Source organism: Canis aureus, chromosome 21 (genome assembly GCF_053574225.1).
Source record: "Canis aureus isolate CA01 chromosome 21, VMU_Caureus_v.1.0, whole genome shotgun sequence".
NCBI lineage: Eukaryota > Metazoa > Chordata > Mammalia > Carnivora > Canidae > Canis > Canis aureus.
Genome location: NC_135631.1, coordinates 55,982,567 through 55,988,546, shown reverse-complemented (window position 1 = coordinate 55,988,546; position 5,980 = coordinate 55,982,567).

Below are 5,980 nucleotides of genomic sequence, written 5' to 3'. Positions count from 1 at the left end.
TATGTGGTGTGTTTTCTTTATAGGAGATCTTCCCTTTTCTGGAAGGTAGGGGGCAGCTGTGGCTTCATTCCTGGTGCTACTCACTACAAACACAAGTCCGAGGAAGGGGCCCAGATTCTTGGTGCACCCAGCAGGGAAGGACGGGTACTTGGGGCCCACGGGGGACTGCCTCCCCAGAAATGGCTCTAAGGAAAGGATAATGGCAGAACAATTTTGGAAGAGGTCATGCTCTTTGCTCACTTAAATGGAGTCTGAAAAAATAAAATAAAATAGAATAAAATGAAATAAAATAAAATAAAATAAATAAATAAATAAATAAATAAATAAATAAATAAATAATGGAGACTGTAAGGATGTCACAGGCTTTGATTAAGGGAGTAAATCATGAAAGATCTATTTCCTACTTTAGATTTATAACGCATTTGTGTTTGTGACTTGAACTTCTGTTGATTCTATAGGAACTATTTTCTTTCCAAGAGTTCTAGTGCTTAGGCCGAGTCTCCAATGTGGCATCTGGGAGGTTTCCAGATCCAGCATGTCATTCTCTGATGCACCATATTTGTGACTTCTGTCCTTAGTCCACTGGTAGACTAGTGCCCTGCTTTCACCCTTCAGGTGCCCTTGGAATCTGGCCATGGACACCCTCATCACTGACCCGCTGTTTTTCCTTGGACACAGCATCACCTGGATGATGAATATATGTTCACAAAGACGGTACACGTCTTCCCTGGCTCTCAACCATAATCAGCAGTATAGATCCTTTCTAGGTGTGCAGATATACAAAAGTGATCATAACTAGATGTACTTTGAAGGGAGTGGGTTTCCCAAGAGGATCTGTAATATATTTTTAGGCACATGAATATACTGAGCAAGCTTCTTTTTTTTAAAGATTTAATTAATTTATTTATGAAAGACACAGAGAAAGAGAGAGAGGCAGAGACACAGGCAGAGGGAGAAGCAGGCTCCACACAGGGAGCCCGATGTGGGACTCGATCCCGGGACTCCAGGATCATGCCCTGGGCCGAAGGTGGCACTAAACCGCTGAGCCCCCCAGGCCTCCCCACTGAACAAGCTTCTGATGAGTGGTGCTTGGCACCAGTACAGGCCAGAACAGCTCCAGTAGTTGAAGTTTTCATAGTAATGATGGGCTGTCTCAGTCCCATTGGGCTGTTTTAACAAAATACCCCAGTCTAGGTGACTTATAAACAACAAACATTTATTTCTCACAGTTCTGGAGGCTGGAAGTCTAAGACCAAGTACCAGCATGGTTGGGGGAGTGCCTTCCTCTCATTGTGTCTCCACATGGTGGAAGAGGGAAAGGGGCTCTCAGGGGTCTTTTATAAGGGCATTCACCTCATTCATGAGGATGCTCCCAAAGATCCCACATCTTCCTACCGCCACATTGGGCACTAGGATGTCAACATATGAACTTGTGAGGGAGCACAAACATTCACATGACAACCTGGACCAATGAAAACAGAATCATGGGAATCTGTACCCACCCACCATGCCTGCAGGCCTTCTAGCGGGTGAACCTAGGGAGTCCCCATGAGGGACTCTTTTGGGTTCTGGCATCTTTTCGTATTGCAGCTCTTCCATCTGGCAGGTCATGCAGCACTTGGCCTAGAGTGCTGTAAAGCAAACCACAATGGGACAAAAGCCAATGTCAAGGTGACAGCTCTGCCTCTCCCACTCCCAGTGCTGTTCACTGGCTCGCCCCAGGCTCTGCAGTCCCTTCCCAGGCTTCAGTGTTTCTGTCATTATGTCTTTAGGATTCGCCACCCTCTGGGCCCCTCTTGTGATTGTTGGCGCAGGACTGTCATCTCTGCTCTTGTGCCTGGTGGGCTACCTGGTCTTCTAATTCAGGTGTAGGTGTGTGTGTGTGTGTGTGTAGGGTTTTTTTTTAAACCAGGGAAATAGAATTGGTATCTTCTGAGAGCCAGGAAGTAGGATGCATTGATTCCTGCCTGGGCCCTTGGCAATGGCTTGAATTTGGAACGGGCCATGGCAACATATTTGCAGGAGGTCCAGGAGTAGTTCGCTCAGGGGCATCATGAGAAAGGGCGTGATGTTCAGTTTAGGAACAAAACACACATATGGGCTGCTGAGGTCTGGATTAGAAAATTGTACTTATCTAAAAAGTGTTTCTCAGATTTCTGCGCTGCTCTTTTCTCTTTGGAACTGCTTCTCCGTTCCTTTTGTTTGTGAGCCAAAGGCCGATATGCTCAGCTGCCGAGCCACCCAGGCATCCCTGCTTCTCTATTCCTTATACTGCACTGCAAGTTAGTGCCCTCAAAGCTCAGTGCTGTGCACAGAAACACGCACCTGTCACCATTCCACCCCTTGATTCTCCCCTAACAGACCCATCTTGTAGTTTCTCCAGTTGATTGGTATAGACAGCAGCTATTGTATTCTGTTTCTCCTGGATCACTTTGAAATATTTGCCCGGCGACTTCTTCAAAATTTAGGAGTCCTTTCCCCTGGTTATTTGGAAGCAGGGGACAAGTAATGATCTTGTGATCTCTGGGCCTAGAAATTCATTCCTTCCATATTTGTCTTCATTATACCTTGTTTTGTAGGAAGAATGCCAGTAAATAAATCAAAGAAATCAGAGCATTCTCTGCAGTCTTACCGCTGTTCAGTCACTCCTCAAGGAGTACGTCCTGCTGTTTATTTGTCCAAGTGTCCTCGATGACAGAACTCAGAGAGTTCCCCGTTCATCATCATGTTAGAACACCTGTACCATTCAAAATCCACCACTTCAGTATATGAACTCGTCTGGGAGACTTTTTTTGTCTGCTTTCCTCATTAGTCTTGAACTTTCCAGAAGCAGCCCCAGAGAACGCTTTAGGTGATCTTTATTTAAACCAAAAGTATATAGCAGTTATTCCATTTTGTCAAGAAATTCTCAATGGTTTCTGAAAGGATTGCCTGTGTCTTAAAAAGGAGAGTGAAAGAGATCGATCAGAGAACACGGAACTGCAGAGTTCGATATATGTATTTGAACATTATAATGGATGGGATTTAAAGGGATTGTGCCAAAAAGTTGACAGCTTTATGCTGTTTAGAAGAGCTTTTTTGTTGAATCATTTGGTCCCGCAACTAATTTTTTCGTTGCATGATTTTTTGATGAATGTTTAACCATGTTAACTGAGTGTCTACAGTGCTGAATACTCAAGACACAAACACAAGTAAAACAAAAATCCCTGGCTTTGAGGGTTTGCAGATGATTGTGGAAGAGCAGGATTTAGGCAAGTCGTCTCGAAAATGTGCCAAATCAAGATGCGTGCGTGCATCTTGCCCAGGATTGGCACGTGTACTGCAGAAGGGTCAATTACTGAAGCAGCATCCAGATAGGCCAGTGGAAGGGGGTGTGAGGTTTGTGGCCAAGCAAATTGGGAAGAGTTTGAGCTGATATCAAAGTTGTGCCAAACGAGGTGACTATGCAAGGGGGGAGATTCAGGTGCTCACAGCATCTTCTCTGCTGCTTCCATTTACATGCACTGGGAGCAGTTAGAAGAGCAATCACAGAAGGAGTTGGTTACTATGTGAGGAATCCCGAGGGGAGAATGAAGGGTTGGTCTACCTCTGTCTGGAAGCGGTGAAGGCACCAGAGGAGAAGTTGAATCCTGAAAGATGAGTCGTCGATCAGTGATGTGTTGGTTGAGATGAGACTGTCACCAAACGATGAAGAGATTTTTCTTCTTCTCTTTTTCTGGAAAAATACAGAATGCAGGCTAACATTGACACAATTCTGGTTTGGATGGTGAGGCTATTTGCCATGAAGCATACAATGGATTGGAAAAAATTTTGTTCTGATTTGTCCAATCAGAGGAGAATTATGTTCTGTTTCTAGATGTATCATTTGGTTCCCTATAGAAAAGAGAACTCATCCCATGGGGCGCCTGGGTGGTTCAGGTGGTTGAATGACTCTTGATTTCAGTTTTTTGGTCATGATCTCAGAGTTGTGAGATTGAGCCCTGTATCTGGCTCCATGCTCAGCTCAAGTAGAATGATTTCAACAAGAACACTTAATAGAGGTGAGGCTGTGGTTAGAGGTGAGGCTGTGGTGAGTCAGGATCCATGGAGCCAAAGAAAGCGGGGTAGCGGTGATCAGGGAGGGAGTGGGGGCGCAGACACTTACAGAGGTGTGGTACTACAGCAGACAAGCACAAAGAAGTGCCCTGACCTCTCTCATTCCGTCATCTGCTTTCTGTCGGGGTTTCCCATTAGCTGGACCCACCCAGAAGCCGCCTGGCAGGTGCGTTTGGATGATGCAATTTGCAAGGATGAGCCTCTTGGGCAAAGACCAAGACAGGGTGCAGAGTGGGAACCAAAGAATGGATGGGGGGCAGTGCATATGGACCCTGGTTTACCAGATATTAACAGCCTGGATCAGTAGGAGAAAGTGGTTGAACCCATAGTGACTAGGTGCATGCACAATGGTAGGGGGTGGTGGTCACCCATATAATTTCTTAAAAAAAAAGATTTACTTATTTTTTTGAGGGAGAGAGAGAGCAGGAGAGAGAGCTTGCAGGCAAGGGGCAGAAGGAAAAGGAGAGAGAGTCTCAAGCAGCCCCCACGCCCCGCGCAGAGTCCGACACGGGCTCCATCTCACAACCCTGAGATCATGACGTGAGGTGAAACCGAGAGTCACACGTTTAACCTACGGGCCCACCCCGGCGCCCCTCACCCATGTAATTTCTCCTGCCAACTACCTCCCGGCTGCGGGAGAAGAGCTGATCAGGAGACCTTCCTACCTTCAGCCAAGAGCTGGAAGCCAGACAGAAGCGCAACTGGAACATGCCTACCGCTCCGTTGGCTGCACTCCCTCCGCCCACGGCCCATTAGCAGTGCCTGAGTTTAGAGAGGGGTTCATTTTGCAGAAATTTCGAAGGAATATTCGAACACGCATCCTGTCAACGGATGTTTGCAAAAGAGGATCCCTGGTTTGTTAGCCTACGTAGATCCTGCGGCAGTAGAGAAAGGCCTTCCATTCAGGGTGAAGCGGGTTGGAAGGTGAGGAGAGACAGGGGTGGGCAGAGCGTGGGGTGATGTGCGGAGCGTGGCAGCCGGTCCGCGGGGAGGAGTGGGGGGACCTTGGACCGTAGGCCCAGGCCTGGGTGATCCGTTTGCTTTCCGCCCGCCCTGGAGGTTTATGGGCTTTATGGGGCCATGGCACTTGACAACTATAATTCGCATTTTGATGGGTGCTCTGTTTCTTTTCAAGATTCTATGTCAAAAGCAAAAATGTGTAAGAACCAGAAGAGCCAGAAGGTCCTTACAATTACCCAGGAAGAGCTCCTCTGGCAACGTTCTGTGATTTCCTCAAAGCAGGGGAAGCCACAGAGCGCTGAGGTTAATAACAGGGGCTTTGGCGTCAGCCAGGTCTTGGCTTCGACCATTTGTCAGGTATTAACTCAGTTATGAGCCTCCTCAGGGGAGGTATTTGGCTCAGTCCGGGCCCCGGGAGTCTCTGCAAGGCAACTAGATATCATAAAGTCCTTGGAGACCGTTCCCAGGTTATAAAAAGTGACCCCTTGATGCTAATCCCAGCATCCCGGTGGATGCTTACCCTACAGCCACGAGCTTATCGTCACATACCTGCGACTGTACGGGGCCTTCCTCTGCACGTCGTGGGCAGGCCCCTCCTGCAGCTGTGTGCCCGGGACCTGCAGGGAGCACCGGCCTTCACTCACGTCCACCTCTGGGGGCGCCTCCCGATTGGCCGCAAGACTCCATCGAAGCCAAGGTAATGGAGCCTCTGGTTTTCTTTTCAAAAAAATGGAAATTAAATCTATAACTTTGGGGGTGACTCCACCTTCTCCATGGTTTGCTTTGAGGATCATTTGGGGGAATTCAGTATTCCTTGAACCCCACTGCACGCCAGGCAATGTGATATCTGATGTAAAATCTGGTTTCACCCTCGACAGCTGGCGTGAGATAGATACACGGGCGAGAGATTTGAAACAGAATAGGG